General features: G+C 46.7%; 1 protein-coding gene across 1 annotated transcript in view; it reads right to left on the bottom strand.

Moving 5' to 3' along the window:
- The window catches only part of NMNAT3 (nicotinamide nucleotide adenylyltransferase 3), a 135,796-nt gene extending 114,675 nt beyond the window's left edge, over positions 1-21,121 (bottom strand). The window contains exon 1 of the mRNA XM_020905091.2: positions 20,802-21,121. The gene's annotated coding sequence lies outside the window, so the exon portion shown is untranslated. The remainder of the gene's footprint in view (positions 1-20,801) is intronic.
- Positions 21,122-21,730: the final 609 nt, after the last annotated feature.

Genomic DNA, 21,730 nt, shown 5'->3' with positions numbered 1-21,730 from the left:
ACAGCTCCTTGAAAATCTGCTGCTTTAGATACCAGGGGTATTCCTCGTGCTCTCAGGCACCTGTTTTTTCTGCTTCTAGGAGGGATTTTTAAACATGGGATTGTCACTAACTCAGATCCATCCAAGCAACTGAAATGGTTGGTCATATTCTGATTAGAATTCCACAAATATCCAGCCACACTCATTGGTGTCCTGAACCTCGCTTCCACAGGAGACCCAGCACAGGGGCACGGCTTGTCTCTGTTGGGGTTGAGATGTTGGTGAGGAAGAGCCTTGAGAATGGATGGGAGGCGAGGAATTCAGGTCACTGAGTGAAGCGGAGAGGATTCGAGCATGCAGCGTTGCATGCCTATTGGCAGCTTAATGTCCCATTTAATTGGCATGTAATGTTAATTGACAGAGTAGCATGTAAATGAGAACACAACCATAGATTTGTGGCTTTGGAAGGTGCTTTGTTTCTAAAGCCCAGCTCTGATGAGCTGCACAGTTTCATTATTGGGATGACCTGCTCATCAAGAAACCATGCCAACCACCCAGATTCCTAATATCTTCCCTGTGGGACTGTGTTCAGGGTACAGAGGACCCAGACCCTATTTTGGAGCTGGGGGTAAGGCATGGAAAAAATGACAAGGAGCTACTTAAATGTTCAAAATCGCATTTGTGGTCAAAGCAAAAGCTCATGTCATTGTAGCCACAGAAATTCTAAATTCTGCTCTCTTCACATTTTCAACCCTTGTGGATGACAATAATAAATCCCAATCATGTTAAGTCAATAATTAATAGGAACCACGGCCACAGCTAAGAGTTGTTTAGTGTACTCTGTACTACTAGTGTACTTTTTAGGTCTAACTCATATTTTGTCAACATCTCTACTGTGCCTGGTGACTGAGCTGTCTTCTGTGTTATCTTTTATCTTTGCAAGTACTATGCAGAGAAGTGCGTATTATCATCTTGTTTCTGATGGTCCCCTGAAGCTTGAGCTCATCCAAGGGTGCGGTACCTCAAAACATAGAATCAGGACAAGTTTCTGTCTGATCATAAAGGCTGGGTCATTTCACTCCCTGCTGCCATGAAAGTAGAAAAACCAAGATGGGGCCAGATTACGGCTCCATTCAGGCCACAGGCTTTCTGATATTCAAGGTGGGCTCACTCATTTTTCAGGAAACAATAGATGTAATCAACATATTAATCATCCTTTAGACATCAATCGTAAATCCTTCCCTCAGGAGTAAACTGTTCTCCTTCCAGTATATCTCAAGTTGGGGTGTGCCACTTAGAATGTCACTCGCCACCTGGTTCTACAAGAATGAAGTCCTCAGTCACTGAAGTCATCAATCTTCAAAACACCCTGAAAGGGGTTCAGGAAGAATGCACTCTGTATTCTGGGAGAATCTGGCAGAACAGGACTTCAGAGAGTTAGATATTTTCAGGAGAAATTTTTATGAACCCCTGTTGGGTCGCACCCTGCAGGCCTACAAGCCCTGGGCTTGTTCAGCTTCCACATTGAAGAAAGCCTGCAGTCAGCAGTAGAGTCATCAATGGTTTAAAGGATGGGGGAGCTTATGAGTCTGGAGTGGAGTCCTGGAGGGACACAGCACCTGGCAGGCAGGACGTGAGGCAGTCTGCTCCCAGGGTAGGGGGAGGTTGCCAGTTATAGAGGGAATTACTTCAGGTTGGCTCATCGGTCATCAGAGAAACCAGCAGAGGGGAGCACACCACTCACGGCCCCTTTTGATACAAATGATCACTAGTCAGGGTGGGGATAAGGTCAGTCCGGTGCAGAGGGTGTAGGTGAAGCAGGTACTGGTCGGGCGTGGGATGTCCAGAGGACAAGAGAACAGCCATCTTGAGCAGCCCAACTGTACAGTTCCAGTTCTTGCACCTCCCATACTTGGAAAGGCACTAAAACTGTTAACTAGGACGTCTGATCCTCGTGACTTAGCAGCAACCTTCCGCTGAGATGCGTGCTTGATTATACCTATCCTTCACCAAAATCTCAGATATGCTGACCTCCCTCCTCCCCATCTCTTTGGAATAGATCCTCAAAGCTACTGAGAGGCTGGCCCCTGGGCTGTATCCTGGGTAAGAGGCAGACTAATGACTCACAGTCCCTGTGTTACATGTTTTGTTTCCAGCTTGTGGATGTCTTGTGGGGTTGTGCTGTGGAGGTGTGTCACAGGTGTGCAGTGTTGGCGTGCAGAGGGTGAGGAGGACCCAACAGTCCAGGGAGATGCCTCACGTCCCTGGTCAGTGCTGTGGGCCCCCTAGACAGCCCACCACCGCACCTGCCTGATCCCCATGATGGGAAGCTCATGTCTCAGTGCCTCCACTCTCCCCCAGCCACAACCCTGGGTTCAGGGCTACCCAGGGAGACCCTGGGCTGGCATGTGCTGGAGTTCTGCTGGCTGGAGGAGCCTGGGAATGCCCTCTACTCCTCACCCACTCATACTGCCTTTCTATGACGGGGTCCAGGTGGTCTTTGCAGGTCACATCTGACAGAGCCTCTGTGCAGCCCCTCCCAGGGAACACCCAGGACACAGCATAGGTGGAAGAAGGGAGTGTCCTTGACTTTCTCCTTTTGCAGGGGCCCCAGCACAGGAAGCCTCTCTCCTAGGGCAGCAGCCTCTCTTAAGAGCCCCCCACCCTTCCACACCTGGCTCATCCCTCTGACCCTCCAGCCTGTCTTCTGAGGGAGTCCTTGCACTAGCAGATGCAGAGTTCAGACATGTGGGGAAGTGCTGGTTTGCTATTTTGAATGTATATGTCAAATTTTCTTCAATCTTTCATGGGAAAGATTTTCAAACATCCTGCCAAGTTGAAAGACTTTTAAAAGGAACACCTGGATATCTCCTACCTAGACCCTACCATTCATATTTTATTGTGTTTGTTTTATCATATATCTATCCATCTATCCATTCATCAATTCAGCTTAGCTTTTGGATGCCTTTCAAAGTAAGCTGCAGAAAGCAGTACCCTTCTCCCTGAAAACAGCAGCAAGGATATCACTGGCTGGAGTTCACTATTGGTTTAACTCTTTTCCCCGTTTTTTGAACATAGAATGAAATGCACAGATCTTGAGGGTACCATTCAACAAACTGTGACAAATGCATGCAGCCATGCAATCCCAACCCCTATCAAGACTCAGAACATCCTAACGCCCCACAAAGTCCTCTCACACCCCTTCCTGCTCAATCTCCCAGTACCCCTCCTCACAAGCAACTACTGTTCTAAATCGCAGTGTCTAGTCTCTGTCTGGCTTTCACGCAGCACACTGTCTGGAAGTCACCCAGGGGGTGTGTCCATCAGTCATTCCTTTTCATCACCAAGTAGTACTCCATTCTCTGGCCATACCACAGTTTATCTAGATTCTTTTCGCATTGCTGAATTCGTTTCTTAAAAGTAAAGAATATCTCTTACTCAAAGTTGCTCTGTAATGAAGTCACATTCACTTGCATTCCAACCTGTCTCTCTGAGGGGAAAAAACCAGGTGTGCCAAGAGTTAGCACAACCATGCCTGACCAGTGGGAGGGGAGGAAAGGCAGAAATACTATATTCTATCACCTTTATCAAAAAAATAGTGAAAAGCATAGTTCTAGGGTAGAGACTCCCAAAGTGTGATGGGGTGCAAGATGATTCTAAGACAAACATATATTAAGCATTCTTTAATGTGTTTGCTATTACACGCATGTAACAGGCACAGCTGGCCTGTGAAACTAATTTTCCTACATGAAGGGGGTATATAGTTTGCTTTTAAAATAAGTTTATTTACATATAAAACTAAAGAAATACTAAATATACAGGGAGTAAAGCTAGGGGGAAAAACCAAGAGATTTGTATGCAGATAACTGAGATGTTGGAGAACATTCCCGACAGCAGTGGTCATCAACCCTAGATGCACATTCAGATCACCTGGAGCTTGAAAGTCACCTGTGCCTGGGTACCACCCCCATAGCCTCTTGTATAACTGGCTAAGTTGTATCGGCCATCAGTAGGTTTATAAAGCTCCCCAAGTGGTTCTAATGTGCAGCTGGGAGGACCAGAATGGTCTGGAAAGCCACAGGTCTCTAAGTGAGGTTCCTGGACTTGTGGGTATCACATCACCTGGGCACTTGTGAGGCATGCAAATTCTTAGGCCCCACTCCAGATCTACTGAATCAGAAACCAGGGCTGGGGCCCAGCAATCTGGGGCTTCACAAGCCCTCCAGGTGGGCCTGATGCAGCTCAAGTTTGAGAACCACCTCTCAAGGGGTGGGGCAACAAGCCCTAAAAGCAGTCTTCATCTAATTCCCAGTACTGAAATCTGTGTCTTCATGGTACCAGTCTGGCCAAGGTCAGCTAGCTCTGCTTGACCAGTCCACAGGAAACCCTTCTCCTCCCTGGAACAGACAGGGTGGGTGGAGGCAGGCCAGCTGGTGATCAGCTGCTGACCAATAACCATGGCAATGACATCCTGGGGTCCACTGTGGCTTAACCTCAATTAATTCACAAACCAGTTAACTGGCCCCCAGAAAATCCACTGTTGACTATAATTTTATTTTCACCGTGATTTTTGATTATCACTGACTTACTTCCTTCCACTCCATTACCCTTGTTAATTGAGAATTGACTATGCAGTTAAAATGAATGTTTCCTCCACTAACAGAGCTGTACCAGATTCATCTTAGAGTCCCTTGCAGCTCAGAAAATGTGATGAGTCTACAGATATATTGATCTGATACAATTCATTTCACCCAGAATTTATGAAATTACCACTCAGAGGTCACCTATTATGTGTTCCTATGTCCAAAGGCTTATAGGGAAGAAATAGAGTGCTCATGGAAGAATAACATGGTATTTAGAGAACTAAACCAGTACTTGGCCAAGGCTGGCCTCTTGGTTGGCAGTGATATCTGTATTAAAAGATGTTCAACACAGTTCTACAGATTTGGCAAAGTCCTTGGAAATACTGAGAAGATAAGGTAAGAACAAACACTCTGAGGGCTGTTCTTCTTCACAGGCTGCCTATTTTGATAAGGAAAAATGGAAAGGAAGAGGAGGCTGATGGGAGATCAGGGAATCTGATTATCTCTTCCAATGCTAAGTTCGAAAAATGAACCTTCATGTGCAACCCAAAAGATTACAGAATTTGCCAAACAAACAAACAAACAAACAAAAAGTGCTTGGGAGTCAGCCGCGACAAACGAATTCGTCTAATTGTCTGTATCGTGAGAAAATGTTGGACAAAACACCACAGTCCTTGCCTCCTAGCATAACACATGAAAGGTGTAACGCCACCAGGAAGGACAATTCAGCCCGCCTGGGGGAGGACAGTCGCACACCGCAGGGACTCTGTCTGCGGTCAGCCATCAAAAAAGATCCCGACTGACTACAAACAGCTCTAAAGAGCAACTACAACTAGGACAGCCAGAACCTTGCCCTGGGCGCCCGGCCCTCTGGGGACTGCCCCGCCCCATGCCCCGCCCATGCCCCGCCCCCTGCCTGCACGCCCCTCCGCCTCTGCTCCCAAGCTCCGCCTACTTCTGCTGTCATTTATTTGTGGATTTCCGGAGTGCAGTGCGAAGTCGCTTCAGTCCTGTCCGTTGTTTTGTGACCCTGTCCGTTGTTTTGTGACCCTGTGGACTGTAACCCGCCAGGCTCCTCTGTCCATGGAATTCTCCAGGCAAGAATACTGGAGTGGGTTGCCATTTCCTTCTCTGTCGGGGTACAGAGCTATGTCTAATTCAGCCTAAGACAAAGTGTGTCCTAAGGCATCAGCAAATGACTTTAAAAAATAAACAAACAACTTTTTATTATAAAAAATTACATCATAGAGCAAAGTAGAGGAAATAATGTACTGGACTGCCACACAACTGTCTCCATATGCTCATTAATACATTTCCACATTTACTTCACTTTTTTTTCCTCTTGAAGTATATTAAATAAAGTACACACATTATAAACACCATGACATTCCAACTCTGAATACTTTAAAAATACAGGACACTTTTTAAAGCAAGGCCACTTTCTTACCTATCCATAATACCATGATCACACCTAACAAAATTAACAACAATCAACAAAAATTCCTCAATATCATCTAACAGTCCGAATGTCAGCATATGTCTTTTGAGGAAATAAAATATTGATACAGCCTAGATGACCCAGAGAGAGACAGAGCAGATGTGAATGCCCTTATGAGGCCCCCAGGAAGCAAATGTGCTCATCCCCTCCCACCTGAGGGCTCTGTCATTCCCAGAAGGGTGGGAGGAGCTGGAGCATTGGTGGTTCAGTGGTAGAATTCTCACCTGCCAGAAGGGTGGAAAGGCCCTTTCTGGAGACTTTGTGGGACCTCAACCCAAACACAGCACTCCCAAGCCCCTCCAGTCAGCCTTCTCCCACCCAGTGACCAGTCTTGTCCAGGAGGCTGGATCTGGTCAGAGGAAACCAGCTGTAGGCCCAGCTCTGCCACTGACAGGCTGTTGGACCTTGAGCAGGTGGCCTGCACTTCCGGAGCCTCTGATTGCTCCTCTGTAACATGGGACATGAGGCTGGCCTCAGGACGGCCATGAAGACTGGAGGAGACAGTGACCCAGGCTCTGCTGTGGAGCACCTGGCACACTGCCTGGGCCGCAAAGAGCTCCCTGAAGTTCTGCGGCCACCACCAAGGGTGGCAGTGATCACCCTTAAGGCCACAGGGCAGCCAAAGGCATGAGGCTGAGCGGGGTCCAGGCAGAGAGTGGCCCACATCCCATAGATCTCTAAAGCAGGGCTTGCCTGATGGGAGATCCCAGGGCCAGCCCTTCCCAGCTCCCATGTCTCCCATGTAGGACGGCGCTGCCAGATATAAGCACTGAAGAGTTGGGGGAGGAAAGCCGTGTGGACCATCAGAGCAGAAGTGTTCCCTGAATGGGACCTCTGGCCATGACCTGGGCCATCTGGTGTCTCCTACCGGCCTCCTGCTAGCTCTGAACCTCACACCTCTCCAAGGCAGCAACCTTGGATCTTCAAAAGCACCTGCCATCAGCTCCTCTCCCTTTCTTCTGTGTTAATGATCACCACTGTCCACCACTACCACTGCTCACCATCAACACTGTTTATTAAGCGTCTACTACAACTGGGGGTTTGCTGTGTAATTTTTGGACATTATCTCCCTGACTCCACACTCCAATCTTTTGAGAAAGACATGATAACCTCCCCTCCTTTACTCAGTGACTGAAAACAACATACATTTTATTATCTCAGAGTTCTTGAAGTCAAAAGTCCAAAAGGGGTCTCACATGAGTAGAATCAAGGTTTTAGCAGGACTGCATTCCTTTCTGTAGGCTCCAAGGGAGAATCTGTTTCTTTCTGTTTTTTTTTTTTTTTTTTTCCTGGCCATGCCACACAGCATGCAAGAACTTAGTTCCCAGACCGGGGCTTTAAACCCATGCTCCTTGCAATGGAAGTGCAGATCTTAACCACTGGAAAGGAAGTCCAAACAAGGGAGGTTTTCAAAATAAATGTTGTTTGTTTATTTTGGCTGCACTGGGTCTTCGTGGCTAAGAGAGGGCTTTCTCTAGTTTCAGTGAGCAGGAACCACTCTTTGTTGTGGCGCACGGGCTTCTCATTGTGGTGGCTTCTCTTGTTGCAGACACGGGCTCTAGGCACAAGGGCTTCAGTAGTTGCAGCTCACAGACTCAAGAGCTCAGGTTCAGGAGTTGCAGCCCATGGGCTTCATTGCCCTATGGCATGTGGAATCTTCCCAGACCAGGGATCGAACCCATGTCTCCTGCATTAGCAGGAGAATTCTTAACCACCGGATCACCAGGAAAATCTGAGAATCCGTTCCTCGCCTTTTCCAGCTTCCAGAGGCCACTGTATTTCTTGCCTCATGCCCCTTCTTATCTTCCCAGCCAGCGAAGGCCAGCTGAATCTTCCTCACACTGCATCATTGTAACTGCCTCTCCTGCCTTGCCATTTCATTTATAAAAACTCTTATGATTACATGGTGCCCATCTGGATGATCCCAGATAAATTTAGGGTCAGCTGATTAGCAACATTAATTTCGTCTGCAACTTAATTCCTTCCTGCCATGTAACCAAACCTAATCACAGGTTTCAAACCCAATCACAGGGATTGGGATGTGGACACTTGGGGGGCCATTATTCTGTCCCCCACAACAGGTGAGGGAGACTGAAACTCAAAGAGGTAATGGGGCTTACTGAAGGTTACGCAGCTATTAAGTGGTACCAGATTCAGCTCCTGCTAATTCACTGTGTGACCTTGGGCAAGTCATGTAACCCCTCTGACTTCAGTTTCCCCACCTACAAAATGAAAAAGGCTACCTAAACACTCTCTAATATTTCTTCTAACAGCCAGTCTGTGACTGTCTGAGGATCTCAACCTTCCCCCAGCAAGATATGTGGGGAAGTCCAGGACTCCATGAAACTCTTATCTGCTCTGTCCACACTAACAAAGGCTCTAGTACTGACCACCAGAAAGAGATAGCATAGACTCCTTCTTTCCTCTGGCTGGAATTTTCCAAGCCTTTTGTCCTGGGAACCATGGAGATATGGACTTAAAAGAGTGCCTGACTGCCTTACCCCTAGGCCCCTCCCAGCACACCCCACAAATCTTAAGTCAAATATTATGTGTTTCCCCTGCCCCAATCTCTAGCTTAGAGGAGAGTAAGGATTAAGGTTTCTTTACACAATGAAAAGAAAATGAGTGAGAAAATCAGACAATAAACATACAGGGATGTGCAGGCCTTTTTGTTGAGAATTCCCAAACCAAGGCAGAAAAAAACTGCTCTTATTTTTTATATTGAATTTCTTTTAAAAACCACTTTTTATTACCCACCCCCCCAAAAAAATCAAATATATACAAAAATAGAGACATCAGCACAATGAGGTTTTTTAAAAACTAACTCCTAGGCCTACCACCAGCAATTCAGGTGCTCCTCACAGTCTGAAATTTGAAATTTGAATCCCCACCTGCAATGGGCCACTTTATGTGTGGGTCTTGCATCTCTTTGTTTTGGAAACTGCTCTGCTACTACTCATACAATTCTGGAAGGTCATGCAATCAGGATGGCCAGAAAACTTTAACTACAGGACAAATCAGAGCCCCTTTTCAATATGAACACTGAAATCAGGAGCTGTAAACCCCATATAAAGTCTGAAGCTGCCATTGTCACTATCTTAGAGAGTGAAGCCAGCACAGTGGTAGGAACTGCGGGAAGATAAGAGAAGGTACAATTCCCAGTCCATCATCTGAGCACCTGGATCCAGCTATACCTGATACACTGAAACTTTTTTTATTCTAATAATCATATTTCTAGTTTTGCATGACTTAGTTTGAGTGAAGTTTCTTTCCTTATAACAGATAAGAATCTTAAACATTCTCAGAAACCTTTTTTAAAACAACTAGCACAACTGTCAATTTTTCTCATGGGTGTTAGAGATTAGCCTCCTTAATTTAACAAAAACAATTGATATTCCTTAGGGAATACATTTCTTAGCAGAGAAAGAGTGAAACTACATGATTTAAGGATACTTTCTCAAGCAGGAAAGAATTTTCTTTTCCTGGATGTTGATCAGGACAGCAACTCATTAATGATATCTTACGACTACCCCTTCCTCCAACAACCCCTGCTGGTACTGTTTTTGGACAAGACAAGCTGTCAGACAGTGGTCCTTGCCTGAACTGGAATACAGCACAAAAACTAGGCTTTGAACCCAAGCCTCCTGGGGTATACCCACGGAGCCAGGCAGGACAGGGTGGGACCAGGATCCAGTTTCAGTGACAGATGGAGAGAGGACCCACATAGGCCTCAAGCGGTAACTGCCTTTAAGAGATATGGCTCCAAATGAAATTAGAGAAGGTAAACCACAGGCCACCCAGAAACCTATACTCAGTCACCTTACCCGGCTCTTTCTCCTTCCCTGCTCCTTGGCACAGGCCTCCTCTGCATGGTGTGGACATAGAGCTCCCATGCCAGGCAGTGTGGGGATGAGTGACAACAGCTACAGTTCATGACTCCTCGGTGAGAGGAGGCAGGTAAGTGCAGGATGAAAGGAGCTACAAGGTAGTGGCTGTCTATGGAGAGGCAGGGGTATGGGATATGGGATGAGAAAGACCATTTTCACTGTATACATTTGTATTTATTTTTTTGTTAACTTTCCAATCATGTAAATACGTAATCTATTCCAAAAATATTTTTAAGTATAAGGTAAAGCTTATGTGGCATTTAGGGTAGTTCTCGAAGGGATAGACACGTTTGGGGACTATAGCTAGGTGCATTTCCAACACAGTCACAATGTGACACTGACATGTCTCTGTTCTGTCCCTCTGCAGCTGGGTAGGTGGATAAATACAGAAGAAATGATGCTCTGAGACTTCTGAGGGTGTGTTATGAGAGGTGATGGAACTTCTGCCTGGTCCTCTTGGGATGCCTATTCTTAGAACCCAGCTTTCCTGCAGGGAGGAACCAAGTCCCAGCTGCCAGGCCCCGCGTGAGAGGGCCACTGAGATAGCTCCAGCCCCAGCCACCAACTAACTGCCCCTGGATGAGACCCCTAAGGTGAGACTTGCTTCACTGAACCCAGTCAACCCCCAGAACTGTAGAGACCATAACCAAATACCTGTTTTCTTTTCAGTCCTTGAGTTTTGAGAAGCAGTCCTTGGTTTGTGCCTTTGTCTTAACACTTGATTTTCCAAGATGGAAGCTTTCTGACATGCTTAGAACAGTTTACCTATAACCCCAAGGAGGGAGCAGAAACCACCCCGGGGGCAAGTATTTAGTTGGCTCTGTGAAAGTAAGAATAGTCTAAACAAATGAAACGTGTGACTGTGGATGCTTGTGGGGGCCACAAGAGGCACCCTTTGGCAGGCTGCTGGGTACCAAGGTCTGTGCTCGAGAGAGGAGCTATGATAGAACTGAGGATGCAGGGGGTGTTCAGGTAAAGGTAGTCGTTAAAAACCAGGGGTGAGGATGAAGTCATCCATGTGGAGTCTAAGGGAAGTCAAGAGAGGAAGCCTGGGGATGCCCCCACTGAAAACACCAGTGGAGGAAAGGGAGCAGATAGAAGTCAAAGAATCATCATCAGGGAAGACAAAGGAAAATGCACGAAAGAAGAGTTCAAGAGGTGGGCACGGCCAGATGTGTCAACTGTTGCACCGAAGACAGACTGAGAAAGTTTTGGAAGATTTGGCAACACAGATGTCACTTGTGACCTCTCTAGAGGAGAGCTCTTCCTGAAGAGGTGGGGGAAGAAAGGAAAATCTCACCAACGTTCATCATCAACACATTTCCATCAACACAAAGCACTGCAACTAAACTTGATGAGACCAAACAGCAAATAATTTGGGGCTCCCTGCTTTATCTTCTGAGCAACATGAGAAGGGAAAAAGGAAGAAAGAAAAAAATCAAAATGCATATAATAAAATGAAAAAAGGAGACAAACATTAACACACTGGATGACTGCCACCTGCACAACAAAGAGATGACTGAAAAAGCACAAGATAAGGGAACCAACTGCCTCTGGAATTCTTACTTTTTTTTTTGTAGAGAGACTGTGAAAGATTCCTTTGTTGATCATTCACAGCGATGGCAGGGCCAAGCACAATGAAAAGGTGGGCCAGGGAACAGGGAGCCCATGGGCCTCATCTAGGGAGTCAGTACCAATGAGCTGGAGTGGCTGCAGGGAGCACTTTGCGGACAAGGATGCAGGTTCAGGCATCAGGGAATGATGTCTGTTGTGTACCCAGGACATGGGAATAGGGTGAAAGCACCAAGCATTCACCATCTCAGTGTTTACGGAATGTATATAAAAACCATACCTTAAAGGGAAATGGCCTCATTTCTCTAAAACACTAGGATCTTGAATCCTTAAGCAAATACCAAAATGCCCATAACTCAAAGCATTTGAGATTTAGCTACTAAATCCTATTGAGCTTGCTACATGAACAATTTTAAATCATCTCTTGGAGAAACGCCTTCATTTATAGCAACAAATATGCCAATAGACAATAATAATAAATACATGGAAATGTTTCTAGAATCTGCAATATGTGCCCAAATTTATGCCATTATTCCTCCTCCATGCATAGGAAAAAAAAAAAAAGAGGCATATAAAATAGAATGGGAGTTAAACTATAGAGTGAATATAGAAGTTGAAATGTCAGCACAACCGTAGTGTGCGCCTCAATTGTTAACAGATATTTTGATGAAGAGCTTACTAAATCTTTAATTGGAGATGGAGTGTTTCTATATAGAGGCAATGACTACAAAACATTTATCACAGTGTCTAAAGCCATAACTACATAAATTCTCTCCCATCCTCTGGTGTTAGTGTCAGGATGGTGAATCCAGTATTAATATTAAAACATGACACTGGAGATATAATTTAATTATGAGTTGATACAAATGAGGTTCAATGTTTTCTCCCAATGATTTTTTCTTTTAGCATCATCCTAGTGTACTTGAGAAATAACAGGAAAAAAAATCTAGCTACAATAGAAGAGGGGGAGCATTGCCACAATAAAGATAAATCTTATTATATACTGAGGCCCTCTTTTAAAGTGTTGGGTCTCAAAGTGCATGGCTGCAGAATACTTATGTTCTGTGACAAATCAAATATTGAAAGTCTAGCCCAACGTACAGGGGGAAATATGGTAGTATTCTTCTTACTTAAAGTTTTCATTGTATGATTTTTCATAAATTTTGAGGGTTGGTTATCCTTAATGTAGTCTTCAATTTAGATTAAGTGGGTGTCTGATTCAGCACAGAATTATGGATTTGGTTTTTATTTTTGGCTTTGCTCCTGGCATTGGAAGGCAGATTCTTAACCACTGGACCACCAGGGAAGTTCCATGAATTTGGTTATTTCCAGTTCAGTGCACTGATCATTCTCATGGTGTTTAGGGAAGAATATCCAGCAGACACTGTCCGAGCTGTGCCCTGAACTTGCAGGACTCATCGTTTAGCAAGCCAGCATCTTCTGTGTGCCAGCATCGATGTCCCTTAGCCCTGGTGCTTTACCTGGTGTTTGAGGCTGTTGGAAGCCCCAGAGGAATCACTCCCCATAAGAAGTAATGTTCAACCAATGATGGGTCACAGTGAGATACATACACACGCAGCTGCCAATCCCCAGGAGAGGTTAATTCTGGGAGGGGTGCTCTACTCTGGCTGCTGGAGACTCCAAGTAGGTTACACTCCAGTGGTTCACACTGGTAGCCTGCTCGATGTGTGCTTCTCTGGCCCATTCCTCTACTTCCTTATTTCCCTTTATTTGGGAATCGCCTCCCAAATAAGCCACGCAGACTCAAATCTTTGTCTCAAATAAGGACACATGTCATGATTTCCCAGTGTATGGCCAGTTGAGTTCAAGAACTGCTGCTAGCATGCAGCAGCAGAGGATGCAGGGACAGGGCCGACCCAGGGAGGACTGACATCAAGAATGTAAAGTCCAGGCCCCGAGGTACAGGATACCAAGACCTGAGCGGGGCAAGAAGCCAGAGTGATGTGGGTTACCAGTTACAGTGGTAACTGACCTAAGGAGTGAGCATGTGTGTGTGTGTGAGTGTACGTGAGTGTGTGTATGTGTGTGTTGCGGACAGAGTTTGCTGAAACTTTACCAATGAGGCTTCCAAAGGTTGCAAACCCAAACCCCCAATCCACACCCCACCACTGGTGACTAGGTAGGGAACAGAGAAGAGAAATAATGACAGAAGGGTGTGAGGCTGCAGGCCAGGGAGGGACAGTAGCTTCCTATAACTTAAAAAAACCCAGAAAATCTGTCTGCACAGCCAGAGTTAGCACATTTCTGGGCCACTCAGCCAGTGGACCCAGAGGATGTGCCTCAACCAGAGACATGGAGGCAGGGAGCCAAACCTGGCCTTAGAAATTGTTGAGTGAAAGATTTAATTAGGATAAGGCCACAAAGGCAGTGAACTTCAAATGGCAATTAGCATAAAGATCATTATTTAATTTGGCTTGTTTTAGAATTAAAACATGTTAGAGGAGTAATAAAAAAAATAGAAAGTTTAAAATATGAGAAAACGTTATCCATTGTTCCACTGTTCAACTGCAATTCTTGTCCCCTTCAAGGCATCCTTACAGACTAGTTTTTAAAAATATTTATTTGGCTGCACTAGGTCTTAGTTGTGGCATTCCCTGACCAGAGATTGAACCTGGGGCCCCTGCATTGGGAGTGCAGAATCTTAGCCACTGCACCACCAGGGAAGCCCCTAGACTATTTTCTTGAATACATCTTTCATATAACAGTGTTCCATTCACTGAACAGGTAATGACTTCCCTCATTACTAATTTTCCTATTTTTAAATATTTCACCAACCTGGTCCTCTGAAACTTGACTACCCTCTTTTACTGTAGAATAAGTCACTTCTAAGTTTTCACCATTATTAATAATGATACATCTTTATATAGTGGCATTTTCCACTTTTCAAATTATTTTCTTAAGACAGAATTCCAGAAGCCAAAGGGTAGCAATTCAGTGACATGTCAAACAGGCAGCCCCTCTACTTTTATCATCTACAGTCCTTGGATTTAGTCATAAAATACAAACTGGGTGACACTGGCATCACTTATCTCACACAAAACAATATTAACACAAGATGGACCAATACTGTCAAAAAAGTTTCAAAGAGGAAGGCCAGATGGGAGAAATAAAAAGCAGAGCAGTCTTTGAAACTACGTACAGGGTTCGAGTAATAAACACCAATTTCTGATCTTTAAAATGAGCATTTGAGAGCCAGCAATGATTTCAAGTTAATGCCTACACACCAATTCATGTAACAGGCATTCTGTTTTAATGATCACCTGCTCACAGAGAAGCTTCTAGCCTTTCGAAGCTTGCTCTTTCCCTGGCCTGGTGGGATTCCCTGACTGACACTGACATTCATTCTCTCCCATATGCCACTGACTGAGCCCAAATTTGGCTTAGTTTGCATCACTTATCTTCATCACTGTTCCCCCCCCCCCCCCCCACTTGCTAACCCTTTTCAGCAAGCAGACTGGCTGACAAGCAGAGCAGCTGGTGGCGGTGGTTAAGGAGCAATTAGGCTGATCTTGTTGGTCAGTCATGCTCCATACTCCTCTCTTCCCAATGCTGTGACTGGGTTGGGAAGGACCAGAACCAAGGTGCTCACCCCGACACGTCTGCCTTGAATATGTTAATTCTGCAAGTCGGTTCCCATGCTCCTACCTGGGCTGTATCCTGCCTTGACAGTTCGTTTTTATAACAGGAAGCAAGGAGGGGGCAGTTTGCTGATGGAAGGGAGACGGCAGGAAGGAAGGTAGGCTCTAATTTAAAACCATCTTAGGGGCTCTAAAAAGTTCTGGGATGACTGATGGGCATGTTTACTCCTTAGAACCCTTTTCATAAATACCTACCACTTAACATGCACTTCTGAGAGGCATAAATACCATCACTGTGTGTCAGCCTCATGGAAGGCAGATTTCCAGAGTCACTTCTTTTCTCCGTGGCTCAGAGCCATGCGATTACAATCCTATTAGAGCTGTACCCTGAGAATACAGCAGTCAACCCCAACCCCACCAAGACTGGTGCTCAATTTCTGCACTGCGATGCAGCTTCCCTTCCCTTGCTTCGGGGAAGACGGCTGCTCATCTCTCGTTAATAAGGTTCACCTCTGAGACAGGTGGGGATTGAAGATGTATTTTGCCATCAACACTGGCCAAATAAATAAAGTAACTCTCTAATACCATTCAGTCATGGAGAGGGAACATTTCCTGGGGCTGTTTGGATCATGTCTTATTTAAAGCTGGACTTCTAGTATGATTTTCTCCTGGTTCTCAGAGGGACTGACTGGGCTTGAGGCAGGCATGGTATCCCTTTGGAGAGGACCCTGGCTCCTCAAGAGGGACCACACTGGGGTGGCAGGGCCCTGCAGGAGCAGTTCGCTGCCAGCTCACCCACCCACCCACCCTCTGCTGGATGCAGACAGGTGCCCCTCCAGACCTGGACAAGAGCAGTCAGCTGTGTCCTTTCCCTTCAAATGGCAGGTCTCTAGATGCAACATTCTAAAATCTATGCTGGAACCTCAGCCTGGTGCCCAGAGGTATCAAAGGAGGAGGGAAAACAGGCTCTCAGTGGACCCTGTGGCTCTGAAGGGACGGGGTTTCAATGCCCACTGTGCTCGTCTGCCGTGAGGCAAGCTGGACGTCTGTTAGCTGCCACCACCCAGTATAAGAGGTGTGATAGTGAGAACTAGCGCACCCAGCAAGACAACATCCAAGGGAGGGCTCTGTAACTGTAAAGGGTTAAGTCAGCAGGTAGTACCAGGGACCGATTTCGTGGAAGACAATTTTTCCATGGATTGGGGGGTGGGGTGGTTTCAGGATGATTCAGGCACATTTTATTTATTACATGCTGCTGCTGATCTGACAGGAGGTGGAGCTCAGGCAGTAATTCGAGTGACGGGAGCAGCTGTAAATATAGATGAAGCTTCCCTTGCCTGCCGCTCACCTCCTGCCACGCAGCCCGGTTCCTAACAGGCCACCACTGCCAGTCCCGCTGTGCAGCATGGGCCAGGACCAGTCCGTGGCCTGGGGCCCTGGGATTTAAGTGAACTGGAGCGCTAGCATTATTCTCCCATTTTGAAGCCAAAGCACAGTGATTTTTTAAAGTACACATTCTTAGAAGATTACCCTGGTCACATAAAATATATTATTTGCCAGAACTTATAGAAAAATACTATACTATCCAATAGTTTTCAAAGATATATAAACAATTGAGTATAAGCTCCCAACTAACATTTATGGGCCTCCTCTATGTATATTGATACATTTCTATATCTATCCCACCTTGTGCTTCTCCTGGTATGCCAGGCTTCTCCTTCAAGGCAGTAAATTCAGTTTAAAATTTGACAATATATGTGTGGTCGTGTGCTCAATGCTGTCTTTATCAATAATCTGTCTCATGATGTCTTTGGGCCACATGAGGGTGGAGGCTGTGTCACTTTGTCTCAGCATTCTAATCCCCAGGACGCTGCCTGAAGAATGAATAGAAGTGGGGGTCAGGGGGGTGGGCAAGAGAGAGGACAATTAACAAGATAGGTGCTGGTACCAGGGATGCTCAGTCCAGTAGCTGTGGAAGTGCTCACAGCCCACAGAGAAGCTGGAGAAGCAATACCCAGCAGAGGTGCCCACTGGGGCCACGGGAATGCAGGGTCGATTCAGAAAGGCTTCCTTAAGCAGGTTGTGCTCCTGCATGTGCTGCAGGGGTTCTGGCTTTCAGGGAAGCTCTGGCCAGAGGCAGGGGCAGCAGGGAGGCACAGAGATGCAGATCAGACCTTTACCCAGAAGGAGGTCAGACCCAGAGATGGGACTTCTGGATGGGAAGGGCAGACAGCCCTGACTTCTAGAAGACATTGCCATCTTCATCCAAGGCATTTTCATCCCCAAACCCATCACTGGGAATCTGAGATTCCCCTGGAGCCAACTTCCCCAGATTTACACTGACCACAGAATGCCTAGAATTCTATTCCTAGTTCCAAGAGTGGTGCTGTGGGTCTATGAGTACGTGAGTGAGACAGTGATGAAGGGATCATGAGTCCACTGTGGTTTGTTAAACACACCATGCAGAACTGCATGTCTAAAACAGTGGGGCAGGAGCTGCCGTCCTGAGGCCTGCCCTGCAAAATGGGATCTGTCTGTCTACCAGGGAACTATGATAAACGAGCAAAGACAGACACTGGCCAGGACGAACCACTTTATTTAAAAGCTTCGACAGCCCAAAGTGGTTTAACATAGATGCATGGAAGATTTATCTCAATGATAAAATACCTGAACTTGAAAGGCACATAAATTATCATTTTGCAATTCTTTTTCCTTTTAAGATTTCACATAGTCAAGTGCTTTAAGTAATGAATGAAATGCACATAAAGCTGTCTGGTTAGTGTCTGCCCAGACTGCACAGAGCCTCTGCTTCCAGACGGGACTGAGCTCAGAATCAATGCCACCCATCTGTGTCTGTGGCCTTCTGTTTGTCTTCACAGTGGAGATCACTGGGAGGATTATCAAGATAATAATACTATTACCTGCAGTTATCAAGATAATAATAATAACTGCAGCTATTATTGACTGAGTACTTCTGATACCTCGTGCTGCGTGATGAGGGTGTGTGTGTATGTGTGTGTGTGTGTGTCCTTCCAACCCAGGGATCACACCTACATCTCTTGCATCTCCTGGGAAGCCTGTGTGCTGAGGATAGCAAGCCACATACTTATATGTAAGCATTACTGAATGTCGTTACAATGAGTCCCACGTTACAGATGCAAAAGTGCACATACTTATATGTAAGAGCTTCTGTGATGCGTGTGAGATCACACCAGCAATTCCATCTGACTCCAAAGCTGCAGTGTTCACCACTAAGTTGCAACATACATGAAAATGGCCCTTAGCAAAGGCCTAAAAACATTAGCTATCTCTCCCTATTTTCATATTCTTTTCTGTTAACAGCACACTTAAACACACTGGGAAATTTGCTCTGCAGGTTTAGGTTTCTTCATTCATTCATTCATATGGGCCCAGTACTCTGCTGGGTACAGGGCTCACAGAATTGAATTCCACAGCTCCTGGACCAACCAGTCTCAGGCAATTACCATACCCATAGGAGGGCAGGAGCCAGCAAGGGGCAGGAGCAGCTCTCATCGGGGACCCACATCCGGCTGTGGGCTAGAGACAACCCAAACAAGACAACATTAGGTCTCTTTCAACTCTACTACCCCACCCCAACCCCATGCTTTTGCTGTTTTCTTTGGCTTGAGTCTTCTGACAGCCTGGCTGCCCAGAAGGCCCTTTATCACACAGAACACCCTTTTCTGCTGCCAGGGCTGATGCTTTCCAGTAAAACCACTGCAATAGATAACCCAACTTCTCCACTAATCACCCCGCACAGTTCCTCAGAACCAACCTCCCATCTCATTTTATCAATTTTTTCCCAGAATAAAGAATAACAATTGCAATGACAGCAGTAACTTCTACATGTCAGACTCTTATCTATGTATTTTAGGTACATTAAATCCCCATAATAAGGCTCTGAAGTAAGCACTAATACTACCGCTGTTTTCATTTATTTAGGGGAAGAGGGAGGGAGGCTACATTTCTTTGGAGCCAACTAGATATCAAACGCTGTCTTAAGCTCCCACAATCAAACAATAAGTGACCTGCCCAGGGTCAGACACAGCTAGGCAGTAACAAATAATCTGAACCCGGGTCTGTGACTGCCTAACCCAGCACTCCCCTTTTGCTCTCCACAAGTGGTATTGCTCCCGTCTGAAACATAGTGGCTGCCCAAAGCCTGCCCTCTCTCCTCCCCCTCCCCCCAGCAACCTTCTGTTGTTATTTTTTTTTAATCCCTATTCACAAACCATGCCAGATTTCTCCTTCAACTGTGTTCTCCACTCTCTGGGCTTCCTGGCCTGTTTTCATGGGGCAAATCCTCAGTCTACACCAACAGTATAAACAGAGCCAAAGAAGGAATTGGCATCATCCAAGACAATAAAATATACCAAGCAGTCAACAGCCAGGTGTCTTCTGAAGCCCCCAATGCGCTCCTAAATCCCTTGCTGGGGGTCCTCAGCAAGGGACCAGCAGGGTTGCTATCTCATGAAGGGGTACTGCCACCAATGAAAATAGTAAAGTCAATGCTCAGCTGAGGAGTATAAGCCTTGTGTTCTCAGGGGGCTCGCAGAGCTGGCAGCAGCAACTGAGGCTTTCTGGGAAATGCACACCCGGCCCTGGCTGGGAGCAGAAGGACTGTCCCTGGCAAGGCCCTGGCAAGGTCAGGCTCTGCTCCCAGAGCACCATGCTCACCAGGCTGGGACTGTCAGTATACTTCACCTGACCCACTCAATGTGGGCTCCAGGAGGGCAGGACCAGCGCGGAGTGGGCACCATTTAAATATTTCAAGAATGAGTGACTAAAGCGGTCGTCATTTCAAAGAAGAAGCTGTTTGAGAGATTCTACTCAGACAAGGAAACAGGACTCCAGGAGAAGGGAAGTGAGTTTTCCTGAAAGCAGCACAGTGTTCGGCCCAAACCAATGCCCTGCTCCATCTAAACATCTTCACCTTTACCTCACTCACTGCTCGCTTGAATACCACCAAGTCATTTACATGCAACGTCTCAATCGCTAATGGAGAGGAATAGTCCCATTTTACAGAGGAGGAAGTTAAGGAACTTGCTTTTCTTCCAGCTCTCAGTGGGCCAGGCCCCCAAACCGTCCTTTTCCCAAACAAGCCACAGTCCCTCTCAATAAGTGTGCTTGCTCTGTGGTTCTCGGCTTTGGAACCCTTATATGCATACTGAAGAGTGAGCTTCCGGTATTCTTTATAGATAGGGACCACCGGCTACCTGCTCTCCCAGCACTCTGCACGTACTGTCTCTACCGATCTTTCAGTTTTAACTTTTACACTCACGTGTGGAGATTATCTATTTGCTGTGGGTCTCTCCCACCCCCGGGGCCGGGCACCACGTTCGTTGGCCCGCACTACGCCGCCAGCACGGAGCCCAGAGGCATGCAGTGTTTGGTGAAATCTTATTTGTATTTGTTGAGTGCACGAGTGCTGAAGGTAGGCTCGGGTTTGAGCCACAGGGGTGCTGGGGTTAGGTTGATTACGCTGTAGCTAGAATGGGCGGCGCCAGAGGTAGAGAGGAGGCGCTTTAGTGTCCACCCGACCCGGATGGGCTATTGGGCTCCGCGCCCCGCCTCCACCTGTCGCTCCGGCGCCGGCCAGGTGTCGGCGGCCGCCAGCTGGGGTAAAGGGGGGCTGAACAGGTCCGGCCCTGACTGCGCTTACCTGCGCGTCGCGGGGCTCCGCAGAGGCACTCGGCGAGCCTCCGGGGACTCCAGGGAACTAGGGGCCCGGAGGCGCCGAACCGGGGCTCCTCGCCCGCGAACAGCCGTGCACCGAAGGCCCGGCGAGGACCGCGCCAGGCCTGCGCATGAAAGGTCCTTTCCGGGGTGGGTGGTGGGGTCAGCCCAGGACCTGCCCGCCCCGACCCGGGGTGAGGGGTGAGAGGTGAGAGGGAGGGTCTAAGGCGAACTTGACCTTGCGCTACTTCGGCTCTCCGAGGTGGGCGGAGTCAGAGAGAAACCGCCGGCGCCCTACTTCCTCACTGGGGGCGGGCCCTAAAGCAGACCCGGGTCCCATGCCCCGCCCCCTCCGTAGAAACCACGCCCACTCGCCCCACGCTCCCGCCCCTGCCCCATTCACTGGCTTTTATTGTGTGTTCTTTTGCATTTTATTTTTGTTTTGTATTCCGTTTTATTTCTTATTTTTATTTTTTATTTTCTTTTTTAAAGATCAAAATTTTAGTATATCAGAGTAATGCATGAACGTTTTTACAAAATAAAATTACCTACTTACGTGTTCTTGATATGAAAGCAATAGGGTCCTCTCCCTTGTGCCCTCCACGCAGTCCTTTATATCACTTCCTCCGTTGAGTTCTTCTAGTGGTTACCCCCATGTCCCTAAAATATAAGCTTACATAGCGGTTTCTTGATTTATCTATTGACTTTCTGCCATGTTAGATGAGGATTTACTCTTTACTGCGGCCCTGCCTCCACTTTCATGACAAATTTACACCTCTGTTCTCAAGTCCTGCCTTGGTGAGCTTTGAGACCTTAAACCAGGAGTGGATGAAGGTTTTCTGGGGCCTGAAGCTTATACAGTTGTGGGGGGAGGGGAGAAAAGAGGGCTGGTACAGAAAGCCCTGCAGAATCAAG

This window comes from Odocoileus virginianus, chromosome 4 (genome assembly GCF_023699985.2).
Source record: "Odocoileus virginianus isolate 20LAN1187 ecotype Illinois chromosome 4, Ovbor_1.2, whole genome shotgun sequence".
In the NCBI taxonomy this organism is placed as follows: domain Eukaryota; kingdom Metazoa; phylum Chordata; class Mammalia; order Artiodactyla; family Cervidae; genus Odocoileus; species Odocoileus virginianus.
The sequence above is the reverse complement of the archived record's forward strand: the minus strand, read 5'-3'. Positions and strand labels throughout refer to the sequence as shown.